Source organism: Gopherus evgoodei, chromosome 14 (genome assembly GCF_007399415.2).
Source record: "Gopherus evgoodei ecotype Sinaloan lineage chromosome 14, rGopEvg1_v1.p, whole genome shotgun sequence".
In the NCBI taxonomy this organism is placed as follows: domain Eukaryota; kingdom Metazoa; phylum Chordata; order Testudines; family Testudinidae; genus Gopherus; species Gopherus evgoodei.
In genome coordinates this window covers 25,950,225-25,975,777 of record NC_044335.1, presented here as the reverse complement: position 1 = coordinate 25,975,777, position 25,553 = coordinate 25,950,225, and the positions used below count along the sequence as shown (strand labels likewise).

Below are 25,553 nucleotides of genomic sequence, written 5' to 3'. Positions count from 1 at the left end.
GTGCTCAGGACTCAGCCAAGCTGGGGAGAGGAGGGTGAGGCAGCTTAATATGTCACCCTGCAACCACTCTGTGAGCTCCAGAGGGAGCCCCCCACCACTTCCTGCGCTACCAGCTGGGCAGGGCTGGCGTGAGTCTGATGTTCCGGCCCAAGGCCTGGCAGGGGGTGCAAAGAGCCCCTCACCATGTGAGGTAGCTCCGAGGAATGCAAGGAGAGCTCCTTGCTCGCCCAGCCGAAGGGTCTGAAACTCCCATCCCTGGAAGGTGTTGAGGAGGGGCACCCGAACTCCGCACCACAGGAGGGCCCCTGGAATAACTGATGCTGAGCTCCTAGCACAAAACTGCACAGCTCAGTGGCCATCAGGGGAAGCTTCCTAAAGTCCCCAGCAAACCCTGAGCTGGAGTCCAATCAGCCCTGAGCCTTCCCCAGTACCAAGGCAGCCTGAGAGAGGTGCTTTGCACTGGGCAGGACAATCTCTCTTGAGCCACATCAGCTCTGTGGCGCGTCCCACAGCAAAACAAAGCCATGAATGTGCTCCCAGCTCCTGGACAACGACTGCAACTGCTCCTGCCCAGGGATCAGCAGGAGCCAGCGAGCTACACAAGCCCTGAAAGTCGAACTCCCATGGGAAAACTGCCTTTTTCCCCTCTGCAGCGGAGGCTCGGGTAGGGTGACTGGACAGCAAGCGTGAAAGATCAGGATGAGGGCGGGGGGGCGGGGGGTGGAACAGGAGCCTATATAAGAAAAAGACCCCAAAACCAGGACTATCTGGTCACCCTAAGCTCGGGGAGCTGGGTTGCACTCAAGGACATAACTAGGTATCAGAATATGCCTTCATTTGGCAGCTCCTGGCTAACCGCAACCCCTGCATGTGTCTGTCTGTTGGGCACGGTCTGGGGAGGACAGAGCTGGTACCCCCCAACGCAGAGCAGCGACCGGCCGCAGAGTCTGTGCTGCCTAGAAGAAGTCCAGCATTTGCCTTTCCTCTCCCTCCCCCTCGCTCCTGTTTGCTGGGTAGCTCCTACCTTGACAAGCGCTGTCTGTCCTCATGCCTGCAGCACTGCTCCTCTCCCCCGGACTGGTGCTGCGTATACACCGCACTGCTTTCTGCGGAGCAGCCTCTTTGCTAACTTTAACACCCCCACGCATTGATTGATGCCTACTGCAGTCGCAGCAGCCCTCGCCGCACAGAGCAGGGAACTGGGCTCCCTTCCCACACTGCCAGGCCAGCTTCCTCACACGAAAACCCTCAGCGTCATCCCCCTGGGGACCGCCCTCCTCAGACAAACCAGCAGGCAAGCAGAAAGCTTCACACCCCAACCAGGTACGCCTGCACCGTTCTGGGTATCAGCCCGCTGCCCCTCCAACTGTCTCGCCCGCAAACATAACTCATTTCAGGTCAGTCCCCAGGGAAGGAAGGAGTGCTGATCAGATCCTAGGAGAGCATCCTCACCACACACACTGGCGGGGAAGGGAGGAGAGGGCGTTCATTGTACAGCACCAGCCTAGATGTTTCAGCCACCAAGGGCTGATGGGCAGATCCTGCCGTAACAGGCTATTTAAGCTGGGAGTTCGCCACATTACCCACAATCTTTCTCCCCGTTCTAAGGGATAAATAAATACCTCCAAATGAAAAAAAAAACACATTTCATCCAGGACCAGAGGACAGGAAGGGCCCACGTCATCAAGTCAAATCTCTGCTACCACAAGCAAACAACCTGGTCACATCAGCCCGTTCATAAATCTACCAAGCTGCATCTTAGAATTGAGTTCTTTTGCCCCCACTCCTCTCAGTGGGAGCCTGTTCCAGAGCCTCCCTCCTCTGATGGTCAAAAACCATCTTCTCATTTCCAGCCTAAATTCCTTCAGGGCCAGTTTATCCCCATTTGGCCTCATGCTAGCATTGGCCTTTAGCTTCAATAGCTCTTCATCCTCCCTGGTGTCCACGACCTTGAAGGATCCCCAAGCATTTTACGTTTCGTATTACCCAGGCTTGGAAGGATTCGATTTTGATCGGTAAATGTCAGTAAATGTCAATTTCACTGTACATACAGAAAATATTTCCATTGACGACAATCGAAATTTACACATAGGCAAAGTAAGAAAAATGTTGCTTTAGAACTTTGTTTGATTTAAGGATATTTGCTTTGCATATTTTAATGTGTAATGTCGACAATTTGTGTTTTAAATATTATAAAGCTTCAGCTTTTTGAATCTCAATCTCTAGTGACTTTAAGTAATTGTCTGACAACACACCCCCAGTTGTCTGATCCCCCCAGTAATTTCCCACAACTTTGAACATTTAAATTGATAAACACTGAAAAAAGGCTTAAAACAAACATTGACAACCACTGAAATGATAAAAAAAAAAACTTGAATTCTGCCAAACCTGTGTAGACAGCATATACCAGAAAGGTTCAATCTGCTTTGAGATCTATCGATGCAAAGTGCTATGTAAGAGCTAAGTATTTCTATTATCCTCCACTGAAATGTGACCAGCTCTGGGGTGGAGCATAGCAGGCATTATGCACCAGATTACAGTACACATCATTCCTTAGTGCAGGGGTCGGCAACCTTTCAGAAGTGCTGTGCCAAGTCTTCATTTATTCACTCTGATTTAAGCTTTCACGTGCCAGTAAAACATTTTAACATTTTTAGAAGGTCTCTTTCTATAAGTCTATAATATATAACTAAACTATTGTTGTATGTAAAATAAATAAGGTTTTTAAAATGTTTAAGAAGCTTAATTTAAAATTAAATTAAAATGCAGAGCCCCTCGGACCAGTGGCCAGGACCTGGGCAGTGTGAGTGCCATTGAAAATCATTTCGCGTGCACCCTTCAGCACACGTGCCATAGGTTACCTACCCCTGTCTTAGTGTATCCTTTGCTGGGGGTAATAATGTAAATCATAATTAATGAGAGTTGTGTGGCTAATTCCCCAGGGCAGCTGAAAATCTCAAACAACAGCACTTAGCCCCTTCAGGACACCTTTAAACGAGGATTTCAGAATGCTTTCTGAAGTTAATAACATTTTAAGAAATGGGGAAATGGAGGGGGGTGAAGGGCCTGATTCCCAGAAGTGCTAAGTGTCCACAATTCCTAATGGAGCTGAGGGTGCTAAGCAGCTCTGATTGTCACACCCTAAGGGCCTGAATCTGATCCCCTTTGCTCATGCTGGGTAGCGCCTTCCTCCACAAATATCCTGGAATCGACAGGGTACAAATCAACGTACTGCTGGCAGGATCCAGCCCTAAGTGACTTGCCCGTGAGCCAGTAACAGGGCTAGGCAGAAAACCCAGGAGTCCCCTGCATTAACTCCATTGCCCCTGCAGGTTAACAGGAGCAGCAGGAACGCGCCTCTATACCCAAGTTTTTCACAGTCCCTGAGCACTTGGGTCCCTAGCACAGGGTGGCTGGCCCTTTCACGGTCCCCTCCTATAGCAAGTCTGCTCCATCCCTGCGAACACACTGCCTGTAAGTAACCTCATTGTCATATTTATGAAGTTATTTCCCAGTCACTCCCTAATTACAGTATAAAAAATGTCCCTTGTAATACAGCAGCACAGAAGGTTCCCAGGCAGGCGCTGGGAACTCGATGCGAACAACACGGGACCCCTGAATGACAAGGGCTAAATCCAGAGTTATACGGTTGGATCCAGTCCTCAGTTACCTGAGGGCAAATGTGGAGTAACTGTGTTGTTGCTGGCGGAGTTCCTGCAGGCGTGAATGGCAGGTGGGTCTAGCCCCTGGCCTTTCCACGAAGGCCCAAGGGATGGCAAGTCAATCAGCTCAGAGAAATAGCAGAACACTTGTTCACTCTGCAGTTCTACACCCCGCACCTGCCTCGCTGCGGAATAATGAGCTGAGCTTGCTCCCTATCGGAGCAGCTGGGCTGGAATTTCGCAGTCTCATGGAAGGACAGTGAACCGCATTTTCAGAACAACCTTCAGATCAGGGTCCTGGCTCCTCTTGGTCACCACAACAGAGAGATCCCTCCATTCACTGGAGCGGAGGTGTTAACCCCTGATCCCCAACATTATTCCAGTTCGACAATGACAAGTTGCTACCCTGGATGCCCTCTGGTGTGCCTCACTTTCTGTTCTAAACTGTTGCTGTGCAGCACTAAACAGCTGCTGTGTGATCCACCCCAGTGGTGACTGCATTTCCACTGCTGGTGAAATGTTTCTGTGTTTCTATACCCCACAAGTATTTACGAGACACTTTGTTGTGTAACAAACAGAACTGCCCTCAAGCCACTGAATTAAGCATCACCCTTTTATTTTTGCAGCCCTACAAAGGCAGGGTCAGCTGCGATGTGGTGTAACAACCATGACATAAATACAGAGTAGACAGAACACATGACAGTGCATTTAAATGTAAAGGTTTCACCAGCAATCATGTGAGATGGCCACATGACCCTCCAGCAGCAGAGTTATGCAGGTCAGCTCACACAAGAGCCAATGAAAGGTTCAAACCATTTCATGCCATTGGGCATCCTGCAAAAACCATATATTGTATAGGAAAGCTAGTTTTGCAGTGCTCTTCAGTGTGTGAAGAGTTGTTACTGGGACTATTGTGTGTGTCCTGCAGCCCGTCCAACTACCAGATCCTGTCACTGTAGACACCCAGGCAGAACCAGCTGAAGCTAAAGGGCTCCTGATAGCACAAAGGTCACCCATGTGGATCTGATTGCAAGACTAGGGCCTTAAGTTACTAGTAATCCAACCATGAAGGCCTCTAGAGAGAGCGCGTAACTGACCAGACTTCTCAGACACAACAGTGCCACAGCTGCAACAGTTCACAATGCACCAGGGCCAGACTCACTGAGAATCTCCCCTTCATTCTGATTTCCAGCCCTCCAGTAGCAGAAACAAGGGCTTGTCTACACTTGAAATGCTGCAGCTGCACCGGTGTAGCACGTCAGCAGAGACATTACCTATTCCAATAGGAGGGATTCTCCCATCGACGTAAGTTATCCACCTCCCTGAGAGGCAGTAGACAGGTTGACAGAAGAATTCTTCTGCTGACCTAGCACTGTCTACACCAGGGGTGGGGCAGTATAGCTATGTTGCTCAGGGGTGTGGATTTTTCCGACCCTGGAGTGATGCATCTGGATCAACCTAACTTGTTTCAAGCAGGCTGAGAGTTTGGAGGGTTAGAAATGATCTCCTGGGGGCAGAGTGCAAGGAGCATGCACAATGCTATATATCACATGGCTCTGCAATGTATCTGTTTATCATATGGGTATCACCCCCACTCATGCAGGCTGCATACTAGACATATATGCAACCTGAACTATGGTGTTGCAAATTGGCTCCAGCATAATGTAGAGTCTACAGAGATCTGTAGCTCTCTATATTGCACGCGCATGCACACACACACTTACACTTGCAATACACGCACCATCTGCCTCAACCATTCAAAAGGTGGCAGCTGGAATTAATTCCTCCTCAGTTCCTCTCTATCTCTGGCTCATCTCCGCAGTGGAGTTTGCCTCTGTGCTTCCTCCTCAGTTTAGCAACGTGGCTGCACAGTCTGCATTGATTTCCCTGCCTTCCCCTGTAGGATTTCCATGACCTCCGGCTGGCTCACAAAGACACAGCTCTGTTCTGCCGTACAACTAACACATCTGTATGGCAAACGCACCCCTAGAAACCTTGCTTAGTCGTCAGGAATTGCAATGCTCCCAGGAGCACTGCAGTCTCAGGCACAGCGAGTGCCATTTCATGTACTGTCAGCAAAGCTCTGGGTGTCGTTATCCCTCTCTGGCTAGCATTGTGCTGAACTGAGACACTGTTCATCCCAGTCTGGCATACACGGTGCTGACAGGAGTCAACTGCATTCTTGTGGAGGGAATACTGCACATTGCCAGCATCATGAGGCGATGATAATGACTTGACATGATATAAATGTGATTCACCCCCAGAGGATTTAAAAGCCAGTATATATAGGGATTGCCTGACTGAAATGCAGCCACCTCTGGGATGGACCGTGGTTGCTGCCTACCGGCCACACCGCAACATCGCCACACAAAGTTCAGGGTGGGAAGTGAAGTAGAACGCTGTATCCAACAACTGAAACCCAAGGAAGAATTTTAGGCGCGTAGACTGTGCGTGCTCAGACTGAAATCTGGCCAGCGCACAGGGGCTAAGATTCTTACAAAAGAGTCCTGGGATTTGTAATGGCCAGGAACTGGTGTCAGCCAACTGTGAATTGGTGGAATGACTCAGCAGAAAAAAGGTCTGCCAGATGTTCTCCTCAAGCCTGGGAAGGCTCCCATCTTCCCAAAGGCTTCTCACCCAACTCTTAGAGCCTGCCCCAAAGCCCACTGGTCAATGGGAGCCTTCCCGTTAGTTAACTGGCTTTGGATCTGATCAGGAGTCTCTCCCCTGAGCAGTGCAGGAGAAGCTGAGCTGAAGTTAACACTGGGGGATCAGGTAGCACATGTGGAGTTTACAGGCCAAGCCATCCCAGAGAGACGACAGGCCAGAAAAGACAAGTCAACATCTTCGCACTTGAAAGCCACTGTGTTCTTTTAATCCCCATGGCATGTGTCTCAGCTGGTGGAACTGGGGGAGCCCATTGCAGGCAGCAGAGGGACATCAGTGTAGCTGAGGAAGTGACCTGGTCTGTCCAAAACACCCTGCTCACTTTGGAACCAAACTTTCCAAAGCTGTTCTACCACCGCTTCGGGTCAGCCTGATGGCATGCCAGAGGCACTGGTTTAATTTCTAGGTAGGTTAGATGTGCACGTGGAGGGGAGGAAGGTAGAATAAGGCTCAATAACATGAGGCTAGTCAGTCTCTCTCATTAAAGTTGTGACATCTCTGTCAGTGACATCCCCTCCAGAAGAAAACACGCCCACTAACCCTATGTCAGGGTACTGGGTCAGCAGGAAAAGCATCACCTACTGAATCACCAACCCCATGTCATGTGTAGGAGGTCTCCCAGCCAAGAGCTGACCGATGCCACACTTTCAGATGGTAAGCGCTGACACAATCAGAAAGCCTGTGTGACTGCAAAATTGCTTGAGGTTGAAGAAACCCTTGCCACTGTGGCCCAGGCGAGTTGTACACCAGGGGATTCCCCACCCAGTGTTCCAGGGTAGAACATAACCCCATCTCCTATATGGGAGCCTGCATGGAATAAAATGGGAAGTCTGATGAAATAAATAGTCAGCCACGTAAGCAGGAAAGGAGGAATTAACCCCCGCATACCAGAAAGCAGTGCTTTCTTACAGCTAGGGCTTAAAGAGTCGTCCCATGCCTCTGATCCAAGGGAGAATCGGAGAAACAGATGGAGTCCAAAAGGAAGAGTGGGAGATGGGTTGGGAGAGAGAAAGATGCACAGAAAGAAGAGAAACTGGGGGGAAAGCAGAGAGGATGCAGAAATAGAAGTGTGAGAGAGACCAGACAGAGAGAAGGCAAGAGGCAAAACAAACAACAAAAAGAGTGAGAAAGAAACAAGGGAGGAAAGAGATGGAGCCAGATAGAGACCCCACATCTACTGCACTGGCTAGAATTGGTCTGACACCTGATGGGAGAGATGTAATTAACTATGTTGTTAATACCATCCCCCTGGCTGAGTTCAGCCCTGCTCGGTTTCTTCTGGGAGCGATGCTCTAGGGGAGATCTAGCGTTTGTTATTTCTGCCCAGTAGCAGGAGGCAAGGCACACCACACGCAGGGGCATCATGTCTCATTAGCGCTGCCACCGCAGGGCAGGTCCTCTGGGAATGAGACCTTCACACTGCAAGCCAGCCTCTGCCAGGGGCTAGGAGCACCAGACAGATCAATAATTTCTACAATGTGCCCCCATGACTTGACCTTTCCCTTTAATCAAATGAAACATCTCCAGTTTCCCTGTCCTGTGCCATTTCTCTGGAGCAGCATGGGAAAGAGGTCTGTGAACTGCCCTGGGGCTAAGGTTCTTGCCTTTGGTGATTCGGTTCCCATGTGCAAATACTCACCTTCTTAACTGGGGGGAAGTTTCATTCATGACTGAAAGTGCTGGGCCTCCCCCAAACTCAATTCCTCGTTGCTAGGAGACACTGCAGAGAGCTGAGACAGCAGGTGGGGTGTGGCCAGCCTGGGACAGTCGTTTGTACAGGGCTTTACCTTGCTTGGTGCTGAGCATCCTCAACTCACAATGATTTCTAGAGGCTTCCAACCTCTCGCAGGACTGGGCCCTTCACTCACTCAGTGCTGCTGCTTTAAAGATGAGCAGGAGCAGCAGCAGTGCAGTGGGGGGAAGGGAGGCCGGGGAGCAGGAGAGCTGTTCTGCCTGCTGCAGGGCTGTGCCGGTGAACTCGGCTGGGTGAGAGTCAGTCACCAACTGCGCCTGGGGATGCTGCTGTCACAACAGCCCGTGATGAGGAGGGCGCAGTGGCAGCAATTTGTCCAGGCCATCTCCGGGGGTTAGGGCTGGAAGAGTCGTGTTTTTCAGTGAGAAGACGGGAATCGTATTCTGTCCCAAGTCTGGTGTTCAAGCTTTCCTTTCTCCTCCAGAAAGGATAGGGCAATGGACAGCTTGAGTGCAGTGAGGATGTGCCAAGTCATGCAGCTTTGGGGAACAAATCTGAGATGACACGGAGGAAGGTTTCCAGCCCTTGGCTGGGCTGGCTAATTAATGGGAGGTTATCGTCCATTTCAGCTCAAAGATCTAAGTCGCTACAGCAAAGTTCTGGGCAGGGGCAGAGGCAGGGGTGGGGTGATACACTCAAAAGGAGAATATGGGAAATAGGGCAGATGAGAAATGATGACGCCAAGGGGACTCTGAGGCAGAATGGCCAGGGGGACTGGGGTTTTGTTCCGATTGTTTTAATTATGAGGTTGGCATCCAAGGAGGATAAAGGCAGGGGGAGCGCCTGAGTCGGCCTGTTTCCCAGTGACTCAGCAATCGGTCTGACCCATCACATACCAGCTGTTTGGCAAGTAACAGGCCCTGAGAAATGCAACTTCTTCCCCCCAGGTCAGAGCTGCCTGAGCTCTCTGTGGCTATTTGCAATCAGGATGCTGGGGGAGGGGAAAGGGGACCTGCGGGGGAATAAGACTTTTCCAAATATAAAGTAGCAGAAACAGTGGTGTCTGGTGTTGGTACGTTAGCCTCTGTCCAGTGCGGTGTGAGAGTTGCAGAAGAGTTCAAGGCTGAACTCCCAGGCTGCTGTATTCAGGCTGCATTCCCCAAACCCAGACCTGCTGAGGGCCTGAAACACCTCCATCATTTGTTATAGTGACTCCTGCTGGGAGAGGCTGGCACTAGAGCAGCTGTGAGCTCTGCCACAGCCCCTGCTCCTGCACCACCCGCTGGCAGAGTGCAGTACTTAAACATTACTTAACCAGCAGCGCATCTCTGTTACAAACCAGGCTAAGAGGCTGTGACAGAACTGCCTGCTGAATGACCAAAAGAGACTGAATACAGCTGAATGAAACACCCTGTATCCATGGAAATGGGGCAGGAGCAGGTTCCAGATCGCAGGGGCAGTTGCTTGACAAGTACCAAAGAATCATCTGGCTAGTTAGAAGGCAGAACAGACCTAATCTACAGTGTGCCTGGTAGACCGCACCAGCTCGACCCTAGCGTGCTGAAGCCTGGCAGCAGATAGGGTGTGCCCCGATGACTGAAAACAATGCTCTTTCCTGCCCAGTGGTACCTTCTGCTCTCTCCCTTCTCCCACTGCCCAGCACCTCACTGGGCTGCCAGATGGCAGTGGTGACATTCAGATACTGAAGTACAGAATCTCCAAGGACGCGTTCTTGGTCTCCAAACCAAAGCCACAAGACCGGGGTTGGGCATGAGGGACAACACCTCCCCTCGCACTGAGATCCAGCTCAAGCCTTTCTTGGGTGAAGTGATGACTGGGGCAACACAGAGATCTGATCAGAGCAAGAATGGGAGAAGTTCCATCCCACACAGAGCACATGCCGAGGAAGCATCACCTCCCTGCCACTGGAAATGAGCTGGCTAGCTAGTGAGGCTGCTCTTGCTGTTCCCTGGCTCTGCTGATAAGGCTGAACTGCTGCATAATTTTCTTGTGTCCTTGCAATCATAACCTATGCAGGAGTCCATCATTTGTATTCTCCATTGCAACCAGAAATGCTTTTCGATGAGTCAGACACTCTGAAACGGAGCCACTTTCCTCCAGTCTACGTGGGATGCAACTTAAGCTCTCAGTTTTTATGGAGGGTCTTAGCTGAAATTGGGTTTGGGGTTGTGTTTAACGTCAATAACATAGCAGGGGCAGACCAAGCACACCAGCTTCCATGGCAGAGCGTTCAGCCTCCGGGAAGTATTGCAGGCTACCTGGACATCACAGAAGACCAGGGGTGGATGGGAAGTGAGCCAGATCTGAGCGGGGAGGTGAAGAGGGAGCCATGTGCTCTCTGTCAGTGGTTGGAGACCAACACTTCTGGGGACCTCACAGTAAGAGGAAGCATCTGGCAGCTTCTGCATAAAAGGGTCTTTTAACCTGCAAGCTGGACGAACGAGGTTGCATCATCACCATCATAAGCAATGGCTTCCTGGGAAGAGTTGGCAGAAAATTTTCCCTTCAAACTTCCCCCCCCCCCCCCAGTGGAAAACAGTTTTCCTGGCCAGATGGATTGTATACAAAAAAGTGTCCATTTTCCACACAACTTTTTTTGGGTTCTTGGTAAAATGAATTGTTGGGGGAGGGGGTTGGATGAAACTCTCAAAAATGTCAGCGATTTTGATGCAAATGAAAACTGTCATTGCAGCATCAGTGCAGCAGCGCCCATAGCGAGATGGCTGGAGAAAAGATAAGAGGGAGAAGACAGCCCCAAAGCAAGAACTGGCTGGAGCTTGTGTGCAAGAGAGAGATGTTGATGGGGGGAGCAGACAAGGTCACAGCTAATTGATCCATCCTGTACCAAGCCCCACAGCCATGCTCATTTCAGAAAGTAGCTGCCTGCTCTCTGGCCCAGTCCAGGCTCATGAGAGCTTCCACCTCTACATCCATTATGGAAATGATCCTGTTCAAACAAAGAGGTTCCTGCCCAAGAAGTCACAATGTGCTTCCCTGCCACCCTCCCTCTGCTTCCCAGCTCCTTGTACATGGCTTATGGATTTTGGAGAACCGCCAACTTCACTGAGCAACTGTCACGTGATTGGAAACCTAGGAGGTTAAAGGCAGCTCCTCAGCAGTGCCTGAAGGGAAACTGAGGCATGCAGCAGAAAAGTGGTTTGCCCAGAAGAGTGAATTTGTGGCAGAGCACGAATAGTGGCCAAGGTCTCCTGAATCCCTTCCCACTTGTCTGTCTGTAAAGGAAAGAAATGTCATCCTCCTAGTGATGTTTTCATCCCCCTGGCAACTCTCTGGCTCAATCTGCCTGATGATCGAGGATGTGCCATAGGAGATCAGACTGTTAGTCCGTCAAGGCTGGTATCTTGCCTCCAGCACTGACCCATCCTTGACATGCCAGAGAAAGGCGAAAACCCTCCCCAACACACACAGCCACCTGTGCCATGTGTAGGTGGGAAGGGGAAACGCCTCGTCTCATACTGAAGTCTGAGCTGGGAACCAGACGCCTGCATTGTGGGAAACCTCATTTCACCCCAGCTTGTAGCTTTCCTAGCAGAACAATCAGGACAATGATCCACATCTGCCTTCTGAATCATGGCAAAGGAGAAGCTCCTCTACCCAAGAGGAAACAGGAACAGCACATGGGCTGAGTGGCCAAGCACAGTGACTATAAACAGCTCTCAACGTCAGCCAGGCTCTTTCTTCCAAAAAGCCCATCGGCATATTAGAGAGGCAGCGACGTCTAGGGATTAGAGGAAAGGCCTGGGAGACAGGACACCAGGCTTCCATTACCAACTATCCCACTGAATGGCTGCATGACCTTGGACAAGCCGCCAAACCACTCTGCCTCAGTTTCCCTGTATGTAACATGGGGATAATACCTACCTCTCAAAGAGGTATATACTGGGGGGAAGTGGCATGTGAAACAGAGAGAAAGAAGTTTAAGAAATGGATGCTAGTAAAATGCTTTGAAATCCTCAGGTGAAAGGTGCTAAGCGCTATGTCTTATGGTTTGTAACCTGTAATGGTCACTGCTGACCCCCACCAGGGATTTTAAGCCCAGAAGGGACCATCCAGCCTGATACATGCCATAGAATTTCACCCAGAGATCCCTATATCCAGCCCATAACTGCAGGCTGAGATTGGGCTTCTCTCTGACAGACAATCAACCCGGATTTAAAAGTCACGGCAGGTAAGCGAGCCTTTAATTTGGGGTTGGTGAGAGCGTGGGTGAGCATTAATTTCAATCTGGCCTAACCCTTTTTCCATTCATCCCAGGTTTAAAGCTGTCCATTCTGCAACAGCAAGGCACAGGGAGGAAGGGGAACTGGAAGCCCTGGACTTATGAATTACTGCCACAGCAGCGACAAAAATAAAAAGGAGCGCTGCCTCTTTAAAGTCTGGCCTGGAGCCAGCTTGAATATAGAACCACAGTAGCTATGATTCAGTGGGTTTTTCCCAGCAGTCTCCTTTTTGGGCTGCCAGGAGCAAAATGATTGAAAAAATGCTTGAGAAAACAGCCAGAGCTATACAGACCTACGGGAGGAAAACAAAACATACAGTCGGAATGTCTCTCACACACACAGGGGGTGCACACTCAGGTACACACCCACCCAACCGTTACACAGAGAGAGAGAGAGAGAGAGAGAAAATGGTATACAAACAGGTACACACACACCGTTACACACACACACACAAAATGGTACAAGCAGATGTACACACATAACTTTTATACATACAGACACCAAATGGCATAACATACAGTTGTTTGTTCCTGGTTGCATAGTTTTGGGGGTTTTTTCAAACCAGCTCACAACTTTGTCAGTCCATCCATCTTCTCTAGATGGGTTTAGTGTCATCACTAGCATTCCCAACAGTGTCAGACTGCGGTGGCTCCTGTCTCCATGTACACGCTGCCAAACAGTGACGCTCAGCTTCAAAAAGCTGTCAGCACGCAAAGAAAAGATATGGACGAGCGAGAGATAGCTAGTCTCAAAGGCTGTAGAGGTGATGTTGAAGACAACAGCGCATCCAACCTGCATGATTTTACCTTGAGAATCATAATATTTGGTGGTTTTTGTAAAGCTCCAGGTCCAGGAGTCCTGTTAATACATCGAAACCATGTTTTAAAAAAAGTAAGTAGCCCTTGTGGTGCAGAGAAATTCCTGAAAATCCAACAGGCTCATAGAATGGAAGGTGAACAAAAAGAGCCTAGCATTTATTTCTTGTGGGTGAGAGAATGGGGCCACCCTCTCCAGTTTTTGAATCTTTGGGCCTAGGCCCCTATGGGCAGAGTTTCCAACTCATAAGCTTGTTCTTTTCCGTTGGACCCTCTTTTTGGTTTGGTTTTTGACTGCGAGGCACTTGCGTTCTGAAGATGGAAACAATAAAATCACTGTGGTAGAGCCAGCCTCTCCTGTGGTAAGCTCTCTGCACTGCTATGCAGCAGATCTAGGCTCCGTTCCCATGGCCCAAACGCTCACTTTCCCAGCTAGGAATGATGTAGGGTTCTGCTTGCTGCTGGCTAGCATCTGCCTGCTCAGAGGTGAGAGAGCTGGCTTGGATTCCCAGTTCCCAGGGCCAGAGTCTGCTCACACAGCAGCTTTGTGACCCCTCTGCGGCTACTCCGGATTGGTGCTGTGCAAGCTTTAGCACAGCCCAGCTCCAGTAGTGCTAGTGAGGAGGAGGAGGAAGAACAATGAAGAGGGAGAAGCAGAGCAAGACACACCTGGCTGTGCCTGGTGCAGGCGACTGGTGCTTTCCAGCTGTGACATTAACAAGAGTGTGATCCAGAGAGGGTGAAAGGTGACTGTCAATGAATTGTCCCATGGCCCCCAGTGAGGAAGGACAGCAGTGCTGAGCAAGGGGGCTGGAAGGAGGAACTTGGGAAGAAGGTCAACCCCTGTCCACCTATCAGCAGTCACAGTCCTCTAGATACGTCTCATCTTCGGGAATCAGCTGCTATAGAAGAACAGGTGTGGATGGACCAAGGTATATTTGTGAGGCTGAGAGGTCTAGTGGTTAAAGCCAGGGACCGGACATCATATGCTCTGTCCTTGACCCTGCCTCGTCACCTCTAAGTGCGCTCGATAATGTTTGTCCACCTTTGTGGAGAGCTTGGAGATCGCTGGCCAAGGGGTACTAAACACAAGATGCCACTGATGGAGGCTCCAGGCTAGCCTGGGGTGACCAGCCAGCCAAAAAGGAGAAAAAATGGTCCCCCATCAAATGAAACTAAGTCCTTCCAAAGCCTCAATGCAACTGCAGAAGAGTTCTCTCCTCGTAGCAAGTGGCTGCCCATTGGGCAGATCCTCGTCGGTCCCTTGGAACGTGACCTTCCAGGCTCGCGATTGGAGCGTGCATGGGGGAGTCTCTCCTCTTCCATTCTAACTGGAGACTCAAAGCAATGGCAGCCCCAGGGCCCAGCTGAGGTCTGGCCAGGTGGGGACTGAAAGCGGAGAGACAGGAAAAAAAGAGGAGGAAAAGTACAGAGAGGGAGCAAAAGACAAGAGAGTGGTAAAGAGGGAGAGGAAGAGAAGAAAGATACAGAGTATGGGCTCTTTGGGGAAGGGACCATCTTTACTCTGAGTTTGTACAGCACCAAGCACAGGTCCCGGTCCACATCTGGGACTCCCAGTAACACACATACTAACCAACAATAAGAGCCAGGGTGATGGGAGGGAAAAAGGAGGAAAAAAACTGGAAAAGAGTTCAGAGTTCCTGCAGCGAAGCCCTGCGCCTCCCCTACATGGCAGCAGCTTTTAGCAGTGGGGCCGCCTGCAGCTGATCAGCTGCGACCTTCTCTCTGGGGGTCACAGCCACCAGTGGGAAATCCTACACAGGGACTGAGGGCATGTGAGCAGATCTGGGTCAGGCTGCGATGCTAATGAGAAAAACAAAGGCCTGGCTTTTCAGCTGCAGTGAATGGGAACGTGCCTGAACTCTGTAGTGTATGGTGCCTATGCTGAACCTTCCAGGAAGGAATTGGTGGGGATGGGAATCTGCTTTTGGTACAGTCCTGGGAAATTAAAGGGCTGACACAGCTTCCTCAGCTCCACTGTGCCTGCACCCAAATGGTGCTTGGGACATTTTTCGGGGTTAACCGAGATGTCTGGGGTGAATCACCATCCCTTGTTTACAGCGTGAGGGAGACTGATCTGTGCCCCCGGGGGAAACTCTCCCAAAGCTGCCAGCAAAACAAGCCCTGCACACTGGGCAACTGCAAGTCCAGCTCCTTCCCACTGCACACTGGAGACTTACACACCCACAGTGGTACGCTCGACTGCCCAGCGTCTTGTACATCGACCTGCTGCCGCCCTGGTTACTGGTTCCCCGCAGATCAGCACGATCTTCAGCCCAAGGCACTTCGCTGAGTTTATTGTAAAACCCAATTGTAGATTATTTAACAAAGGCCAGGTTAAAGAGTCGAACAAAAGCAAGTAAAAGGATTTGAAATCATAAGGTTCCCAGTAAAGGAAAAACATCAAATACAATCTAGAGCCTCTACTTAGTGACCAGTCACTGTCCTGTGCAAAATGGTATTTCTCAGGCCTGAGAGCTGGGATCCACTTTTCATGAGACATTCAGGCTGGCAGCGTAGCTCTGTGATGGATGACATCGTGTGTCCTTTCTTCTCCTCCTGTACACTCCCAGACTGTGTGTCTCCTTTCATAAGCAGGGTGTTTCATTAGCTTCAGCTCAGCACAGAGTCTCCCCTATTTAGAGTCTTTTCTTGGGATTCTTTTGCTTTATTACACGTGCAGGCCTGCACCTGGTCCAGACTGGAAACGGGGCTGGACCGCGCTGAAAGACGCTGATTGTTCTCTCTCTGGCCTGAGTTAGCCGAGACCTGCCCCATGTCTCCAGCAGTTCTGAAACATACTATTCTGAGTTTTACACATTTCCCATACAGACATCTCACAATAACCAGGCCGATCAGCTAGTCCTTAGCTTTCGGCAGAGAGTCCACACAACCCCCTTTGGCTGGACACACGGGTAACATACCTGCCTGGGCATGTCTGTGCACAGTGCTGCTTTGGGCTCTGCTAACTAGGGGGACCAGACAGCAAGTGTGAAAAATTGGGACAGGGGTGGGATGGTAATAGGAACCTATGTGGAAAAAAAAAAGACCCCAAAATCGGGACTGTCCCTATAAAATCGGTACATCTGGTCACCCTACTGCTAACAAATAGGCAGCAATGCATCGCCAGCCTAATGCCTCCAGCAGACCAGCGGGATGCTGAAAGGGAAGGGGCATGGTGTACCCAACAGCAACCGCCAGCCAGGCTTCTCTTGCAGCCTGAGGTCTGCAGCAATGGGCACTACGATTATTTCAGTCATAACAGTGACTTCCATGGAAAGACCCCCTTTCTGGCAGAAGGATCCCACATTGGCCTGCCACTTGATGTCCCCCCAGCAGCAGGCAGCTGTTTCCCAGGGCATCACAATGGTACACACTGTTATACCATCCTCTGGAGACGCATTTGCACTAGCTCAGTATGGAAGCAGAGGGTAAAGCGCCCCTTGAAGAATCACCAAATATTCAACCCTCCCTTCCTCTAGCACTGCAGACCTCAAACTCCCACTGCCCAGCCTCGGCTCTGTGCTGCAGGACAGTCTCCCCTTCCCCTGATTTGTACAGTGTGGTTCCTGGGAAGTCTCCCAGGGTTCCCAAGGGGGCCAGGCTGCAAAGCCTCACATTCCTCATCGTTTCCAGTTTTGGCTGGACACTCAGGGGAGCGAGTGGGAGCCTTGCCATCAACGGAATCAGGCCCGTGATGCACATTCATCCAAGGGCTGATTCACTGGAACGAACCAGCTAGGATGTCACCGGCCCCTACCCCAGCATAGCAGGGGCATCTCTCAGCACAATGCAGAGTTGAGAGCCAGTTGCTCCTGGGCTTGGGGTTAAACCAAGAGCTTCACTATCCCTAGCCCAGGCTGTCATTTAGCCAGACCTCTCCACCACCAGGCTACAGGACACTGGGAAACTCCTGGGCAATGTGGGGATAGCAAGGAATAGCCTCAGGGCCTGGTCTGCAGGGGAAGGAGAGAGCTCAGGCCCTGGCAGAGAGCATTCACTAGAGTGATTCCTTCTGGACACATACGGGAAGTTGCCTCTGACAGGCCAAAACCTCCTGCAGCTCTTCTCCTGGGGGTGGGCGTCTCTATGTGGTGGGCCCAAAAGTGGGGTTGGAGGGGAGCAAGAAGGGGGCATCTCTCTCCCAAAATACACCCCCATTAGAACAGGGTTTTCATAAACGCATGCAGTCTGGGGTTCCATTTGCCCATGTGTCATACCAGGCATTCTTCACTCTGATCCTCGGCCTGTTTCCTTCCCCTGCAGGGGTTTGTTCCCTCCTCCCCGGCATGCTGTGGTTCCCAGGAGGATCTGGGATCCAATTTGGTTTTTCCTCCGAGGCCTCCAGGCTCCTGGGACATGCATTCCCCACCCACATTTTTAGACAGTTTTTGTTTCATGGCTGTTTTGCATTGTGTGTGCGTGTCTCCCTCTCTCTTTGTAGCAGCCAAGCTCACCTGTGTATTTAAACCAGGAGCCCTGAGGGAGTGAAGGAACTGGAGGGAGGCGGACTGGTCCATCCACTCCCTTGCCCAGCAGAAAGTGGCAAAATGCAAATGAAAGGCCTGGCTCCCTTGAACAAGGTTTGGTGTTTCTCACTCCTCTCTAGCTGGGATTGCAGCTGGCCCACGGCGCATGCAATGGAGCTGCTGGAGATCTAGGGGGGGTCCCCCATACACTGGTTTCATTGTAGCACAGGCAGCAGAAGGAACCTTTCCTGCATAATATGATTTTTTAAGAATTTTGGCCTTACTTTTCCAAAGCCTGAAATCATACGTGCTTAGGAGCCAGGGGACTGGCAGTCACGCCTAGCCCTGGTTGTGTTACCCATGTGATCTGATGGGAACAGGGTGTGGAGCATTGCCTGATCCCTGATCGACGGTGAGTTAACTTCAGCTCAGTTTCCCCGAGAGGCCATAGACTCACAAAAATTGTTTTAAATTGAGCTAGGTCACTGAGGGGCGAACTTTAAACACCGTCTCATCGAAGCTGCCGCTCGCAGATTATAAGAGATGCCATCACCACTTTTCTCTGGCCATTTTAAGCACTGACTAAGATGAATCCCTACCTAGAAAGATTTCTGCTTTGTTGGCTTGGGACTGTTTGTTGGTTGGTTGGTTTCTGCTGAGTCATTTGACCAGCTTTCAGTGATGCTGAGCGGATCACTTAACTTCCCCGCCACGCCTCAGTTTCTCCATCTGCAAAATGAAGGCTAACAGAATGGAACTACACAGGAATGCAACTGACCCACACCTGTATAACACTTGGATCCTCTGGTCACAGGAGTGAGAAGAATTATCACACCTAACCCCGCTCTGTCTAAGCACAGGCACTGGCGTCTACCCCTAGCAATCAGATCCCAGGTTACTCAGGGCTTGTCTATACACAAAGTTGCATGGCTTTAATTACACTGGCATAGTTAAAATGGTACAGCCCCGCTAGTGTGGATGGAATTATACCAGTATAAATGAGCTTGCATATAAGATTAGGCATATAACTATGCCAGTATAAGACACCTTTATACTAGTATAACTGTGCCTTCACTAGTGGTTGTACTAGTATCTCAGTTAAAAAGACCACATCCCAACTGACAGATCTACTGGTGCAAAATCACTGTCCTCAGTTTTTCTGCAGTACAGTTTTCTTATAGTTTCCTCTCTCCCCCTTGGTCCCCTTTGCCTGTCCCCTGGTTGCCTTTCAAGAACAATTAGCACTACCTGCATTGTTCTCTGCCTTTCTTTAACTACTGTATGTGCATATTTTATACTCCAAGCAAAAATAAAGCCACATTAACGCAGCACTTTGACTAAACAGTCAAGTATGCTTCAAGCCAGCAATTCAAAGATGGCTCCCAAAGTCTCTGCAACACTGTCCCTCCCGCCCCCATGAAACTGCAGAGAACTGGATTGCGATATATGCTGTTAAAATCGATGCCCTAATATATCTGTGCCATGTGGCCAAGTGATATCTACTGTGGGAAGAACAATAACTTGGAAATTTCCATGCTCTGAAGTGTTCAACTGTTGGCATCCTGCACAATACACAAGCTTGAGCAAACCAAATGTGCGCGCGGGGCTGTGTCACGTATCTACTACAACTTGACAGCAGCCACTTCCAAGCAGGAGTTAGAGTGGCATGGAAGGGGTTACATTCACACGGTACTGGCCTATTGCATTTATTTGCATTGGATTTCCTGGGCTTAAAAAACAAACAGATGGGATGGGAGGGCAGGGGAGGGCAAGGAATGATGGGGAAGGCCCTACCAAATTCACAGCCCCAAAAAATGCATCATGGTCCGTGACTTCTTGTCTCCTCCTCCGTGAAATCTGATTTTTTGTGTACTTTTACCCTATATTATACAGATTTCACAGGGGAGACCAGCGTTGCTGTTTTAACTGTAGGGGTCCTGACCAAAAAGGGATTTGCAGGGGGGTGGCAAGGCTATTTTAGGGGGGTCATAGCATTGACATGCTTACTTCTGCGCTGTCTTCACAGCTGGGGGGCCAGAGAGCAGCGGCTGTTGGCCGGACACCCAGCTTTGAAGGCAGCACCCCACCAGCAGCAGGACAGAAGTAAGGGTGGCAATATCATACCATGTCATCCTTACTTCTGTGCTGCTGCCTGCAGCCAGAGAATAGCAGCTGCTGACTGAGAGCCCACTTCTGCAGGCAACAGTGCAGAAGTAAGGGTGGCAATACCATATCGGTGCAGTAGCTCAGCTCAGCGTAGCGCAGCAGGACACAGCGCCCCACGCCATTGCCAGGTAATGCGCTGGGATGGGGCAGCAGCACTCTCCCGAGTCCCAGGCAGCCTCCAGCCATGCTGCCTGGGAGGGGACGCTGCCCGGCACGGTGCAGTGCAGTGGGACAGAGCCCCCTCCGACCAGATAATGTGGGATGGGGAAGGGACAGGATGGGGAAAGCGTGGGGGCCCTGGGCTGGGGGTGGAAAGAGTCACATGGGGGTGTCACATGGTGAGGGCATGTGCCCCCCTTTGGCTAGTGACCCCTTTATGTCCCTCCCCACTAGTTGCCACTGATACCAGGCCATCCTTACTTCTGCATTGCTGCTGCTGGTGGCTCTCTGCCTTGAGAGCTGGGGTCCCGACCAGCAGGTGCCATGCTCCAGCTGCCCAGCAATGAAGGCAGTGCTACCATCAGCAGCAGCACAGAAGTAAGGGTAGCAGTACCAAAACCGCCCCTACAATAACCTTGCAACCCCCTCCACCGCTCCCCTACAATTACAACACCATGAAATTTCACATTTAAATATCCGAAATCATGAAATTTACAATCTTTAAAATCCTAATGACCATGAAATTGACCAAAATGGCCCATGAATTTGGTAGGGCCCTAGGGATGGGGAATCAAAATGAATGCATTATATTATTTGTAATGCAATAGCTCCTAGGAACCCCACCCCTGGACCCGGCCCTTGTCACGCTATGCTCTGTATAAACAGAACAAAAAGACAGTCCCTGACCTGAGAGCTCACCAAACGAGTACACAACACATCCACTGTGGATAGCTGTAGTCCCTCCTGTTGGAGGATCTCAAAGCGTTCTGCAGCACATGTGGCATAAAGAACTATTAGTATCCCTGTTTTAGAGACAGGAAAACGGGAACCATAAAGGTGGTGAAGTCGCACAAGTTTGCAAGGAATAGAGCTGAGGAGGCCTGACTCCCAGTCCCCCTGTTCTAGCCACTGAACAAGCTTCCTGATGGAAAGAATGAGAAATACCTCACACTGATATAACACATTGAAAGAACCAACTTTGGCTCTCAGTTACCCACTGGAGTTGCATGAAGCTACAGGCAAAACCTGGCCCACTACCTTTGTGAAACTGGAAGAGGCAACTGATAACAACTAACCTTCACAGCTAACGAACACAATACAGCTATAAAGCACTTCACAAGCAATGGATGTGTGGGCATTTATCTCACAGTCCTAGAGTGAGCATACCGGGGGCGGGCCCCCAACTGCCATCAAAGCTCATGGAATCTTTCCATTGAATGCCCACATACTATGCTGATGGGCGCCATCGAAACCTCTAGACAATAAAAATATTTGCATTTATTTCACTGTGCAGAGCTTTATGTACACAAGGGGTGATTTTCACCACACGTGCTCAAATACGGCCAGGGAAGGCCACATGCTCCCTAGTGCATGATTTTTAAACAGGTATAACCCACTAGTTAGTGTGTTACATGTCCTCCTCTGCACCTGATCCACAGCAGGTGTGATCTCTGACTGACATAGCTAGGGTACACTCTAGATCAAGCTGTAATAGCTCATGCTTTGTGCTCTAGAGATCCCCAATTCAGGCCCTGGTGCACTGGCCAAGATGTGCCAACATCACCTTGTCAATAGCTGAGTTAATGGTAAAATTGACTCTTCATGATATCAAAGATGGGACATGTCACTGAGGATAGAGTCTGTGGCAATTCTGACCATTTAAATCCCAGCTGATCTGGAGATAAACAAGACCAGAGGATGAAAAGGCGGGAAAAAGCCTGAGTGATTTTCTTGAAGGATATAACACACCTTCCCTCATGCTTGAGTAACAAACACACACACACACACACACACACACACACACACACACACAGTTTATCTTTGTGCTGAGGACAAGCATGGGAATTTTTTGTAAAGTTCTGAGTGCCTGAAAACAGGGGATTAGAGTGAGAGTGACTCAGCCATAACAACAAATGGCACTATAACTAGGACCATGTGTAAATCACTCTGTGTGTGTGTGTGTGTGTGTGTGTGTGTGTGTGTGTGTGTGTGTGTGTGTGTGTGTGTGTTTTATTTATATATATATACAAAATTAGAAAATTTAGGACAGTGTACAAAGCAAAGTATTGAATTTCATGGAGTTCACACGGAATGAATTTAACCAGCTAATGCAATTTCAATTACCCCTGAAGACAATTTTTTTGTTTTTCTAGACAACACATTCATTCGGTTATTTTTTTCCTGCTTAGGTACATCCTGCACCTCACTCCATTCTGCCACACAGACATGCGCACTGCATTGTAAGCTAAGGTAGTGTTTAAAAGATCACACTTGGGGGCATTTTCACGATGTCCATGGCCTCTGTGAAATCGTGATTTGCATAGGGCCCTAACTAGAATTCATCAATGCATGAATCCATCCACTGCAATCTCCCCTCCATCCAATCGGCAGCCCTCTCCATCTCTTTAGCACTCTAACCACCACTGCCTGAGCTCCAATTGGAAGATACGCAGCAGCACAATGTATCATCACTTCTCTCAACCTGCCTTTGTGTTTGTATCTCAGCTTTTCTTTTTAAAAATATAAAAATCTATGGACTCATCCGGCCTCATTCCTGTAGTGTCCAAGGACCTGACAACCTTTAATTTACTTACCCCTACAACTCATCAGTGGGGTAGGGAATTGCTACTACACCCCTTCTACTGGGGCAGATGGGGCGGATAACAGCAACCAAGGCAGAGAGAAATTTAGCCTTGTCGACATGGGGTTTAATTTGCACAGATTATTTTTGCACTAAGTGGCACGTATTAGATGGAATGCAATCGTTACATACACATTCTCAACTGTTTTTGGATTCAACATGGATCGCTGTGTTTACATAGCAGGGATGTTGTGTGCAGAGTAAGCCCATACCATTCTGGGCTTACCCAAGGTTACACGTGAAACCTCTGGCTGAACAGGGAATTGAACCTGGCTCCCTGAGGTCCCTAAGTATTGAGCCATCCTTCCTCCTTAACCTTTATGGTTGGGAAGAAAACCTTCACATCATGAAACAAGAAAACTGACAGAGCCGCGTACGCAGAGCCGTGACAATAGTTCTGAGAGGATGCAAACAGCCCTCATTCATCCAAGCTCCATCAAGGAAGAGCTAAATCACCATATTTGAAACATCTGCATAATCTATAGGTCAAGTCTCAATTGGGTGGGGCTTATTTTGTGGGCGGTGCTTGGAAGAATATAGCTACCTTTGTTTCCCCCCCACCCACTTCGACCCCAATTGTTGCTACACATCTGGCCAATGCTTTGGGAAGGCAGATAGGATAAGATAAGGAGAAGTTAGACTGCCCCTCTCAGTGAAGGACTGCCCTCATTCCAGAGGGAAATTTATTTCAGTCCCACTCCCACCCTGTGCTGTCTCACTCTTATCGCTGTGAATCATCAGCCTCTGAAATGTTGACTCAAGAAGCTATGGTTGACAACGCTGCAGCTGCTAAATACTTCTTTCCCACAACTTCTTGCACGCTCGTGTCTTACGCCCCTTGTTTTGTCTTTGCCCCATATTGCAGCTTTAGCAGACCGAGGAGTATGGCCACTGTACCCATTCAGCCATTAGTAACAGCACCTCCCAACCCTGTTCTTACAGACCAGGGAAACTCTGCTTTGGACGGCTGGAAGAGCCGCTTCATCAGAGGCAGTCACAAAAAGAACAGCACAAGGCGCAGTGTAACCGTGTCCACACTGGAGTCAAGCTTGGCATCCACATAGGGTACGTCTATACTACCCGCCGGATCAGCGGGTAGTGTTCAATGTATCGGGGATGGATTTATCGCGTCTCGTCTGGACGCAATAAATCGATCCGCGAATTGATGCCTGTACTCCACCTTGGTAGGAGTACGCGGCGTCAACGGAGGAGCCGCGGCAGTTGACTTGCCACCAGGAGGATGGCCAGGTAAGTCGAACTAAGATATTTCAACTTCAGCTACGTGAATAGCATAGCTGAAGTTGCGTATCTTAGTTCGAACCCCCATCGCTAGTGTAGCCCAGACCATAGACTGACAGGCTACAGCCAGAAAGGTCCCAGCTCTAAGTCACATCACTGCACTGCGAGGAGGGCCCCATTCTTGGAGGATCAGGCTCAGGGGGCTCGGGTGGATCCCAGTGACAATTGTCACTTTCCTCAGCACACTTCCCCAATGCCTGGTTTCAGGAAAGTGATGAGGAGTCCCAAAGAGATTCTTGACCTTCCTAAAGGGCCATTCCTGGGGCCCCAAAGAGATTTGCATGCGGCTAGAGACACTCAGGGCCAGTAACACTGCACAGGGCCAGTTATTAGACAGTTATCAGTGTGTTCGTTTAGAGTGTAATGAGTGGGCTAGTCTGTGCGCACAGTACTGCCCTCTGCTGGGCGGAACCAGAATGACTCAGCTGCGGGTCATAGGCCCTATTTGGCTAGCAGCTAATGCAGGTTCTCTTTTAGCTCAGGTTGCCAGGGTCTCTTGCTTTGGAGCATTTGGATGCAGGTCTAGCTGCTCTGTCTCTGCAGAACTCTAGGTATCCACAGTCGCAGCACAGCAACGCTAAGTAGCAGCTATGGCTGTGGGACGGTTATACTCTCTGTAACTATGCATGCACCTCTTTGTCTAATTATCCAGCTCCCGTTACCTTGAGTTCATCTTCTCATCAGTAGCCATCCTTTGAGTCTAGGGTCAGTCTACAGTAGCCATCCACCTATCAGTCGATTCACTCCACCATCCACTGTCTAGCCTGCATTATAGACAGCCCTCTAACTTCCATAAAGAGGTTACCATTTCTGCAGTCCTCCTCTCCCCTACAAACACTTCCACATTTCAGAGCCCGCTCCAGGCCTGCTTCTCTGCTGCCCTGTGGTCATTCCCACCTGTGCAAGGGAAGTGTAAAACATTCCCATTTGCGCTTGGTAGGGGTCAGCAAGGGATTCCCTCCCCTCCCCCAAGTTTTCTGGGAAGAATATTTTATCTCCTCCCTCTGAACATCAGGAATGACCACGGCTGGAGATGGGCCATAGGACAGGGAGGGACAGGGCTATGAATTGCGCCCCAGCATTCTCCCTCTCCGGTGCTTGGCTGGCTGGTTCTTGCTCGCATGTTCAGGGTTTGTCTAACTGATCACCACAGGTGAGTCAGGCATGAGTTTTCCCCTAGGTCAGTCTGGCAGGTGCAGGTCACATGCCAGAATTATCTGACCTTGTCTCAGGTAACGATTCCCCTGCCACTGCATGGGGCGAAGGCGCTGGTTCACTCAGTTCCTGCTATTCTCTGCCTGTGACACACAGTCTAGTCTCCTGTGGGCTGTAATACTTTAACCCAACAGCTGCACTGAGACCAATGTGCGAGTGCTGGGTGGCCTGTGATATACAAGAGGGCAGGCTGGATGGTCCATTGGTCCCTTCTTGCCTCAGACTTGGTGGTAACATTTTATATCCACTCTGCACACATATGAATGATGACAGGCAGCAGAGCAGCAGGTAATCAGGCCCAGCAATGTATTCATCAAACCTTAAATCTTCTCTCCATCCTTCCATACACCTTTCCCTTCATGGACTAGAACCACAAAAGTGTCTAATGTAATCACCTCCCCATCCATCCATTGGCTGAGCCCTTACATTAGCTATAACCATCTAGCTACCTACCTATTTGACCATGCACTCATCAGGGTGGATT

General features: G+C 49.9%; 1 protein-coding gene across 12 annotated transcripts in view; it reads right to left on the bottom strand.

Moving 5' to 3' along the window:
* Positions 1-25,553, bottom strand: part of EPB41L1 (erythrocyte membrane protein band 4.1 like 1) — a 161,343-nt gene that overhangs the window by 88,874 nt on the left and 46,916 nt on the right. The window contains exon 1 of one of the 12 annotated variants that reach the window (XM_030533305.1): positions 1,025-1,181. The exons of the other annotated variants lie outside the window; for them this stretch is intronic. The gene's annotated coding sequence lies outside the window, so the exon portion shown is untranslated. Of the gene's footprint in view, positions 1-1,024; positions 1,182-25,553 lie in introns of those variants that run through there. 12 annotated transcript variants of the gene reach the window in all.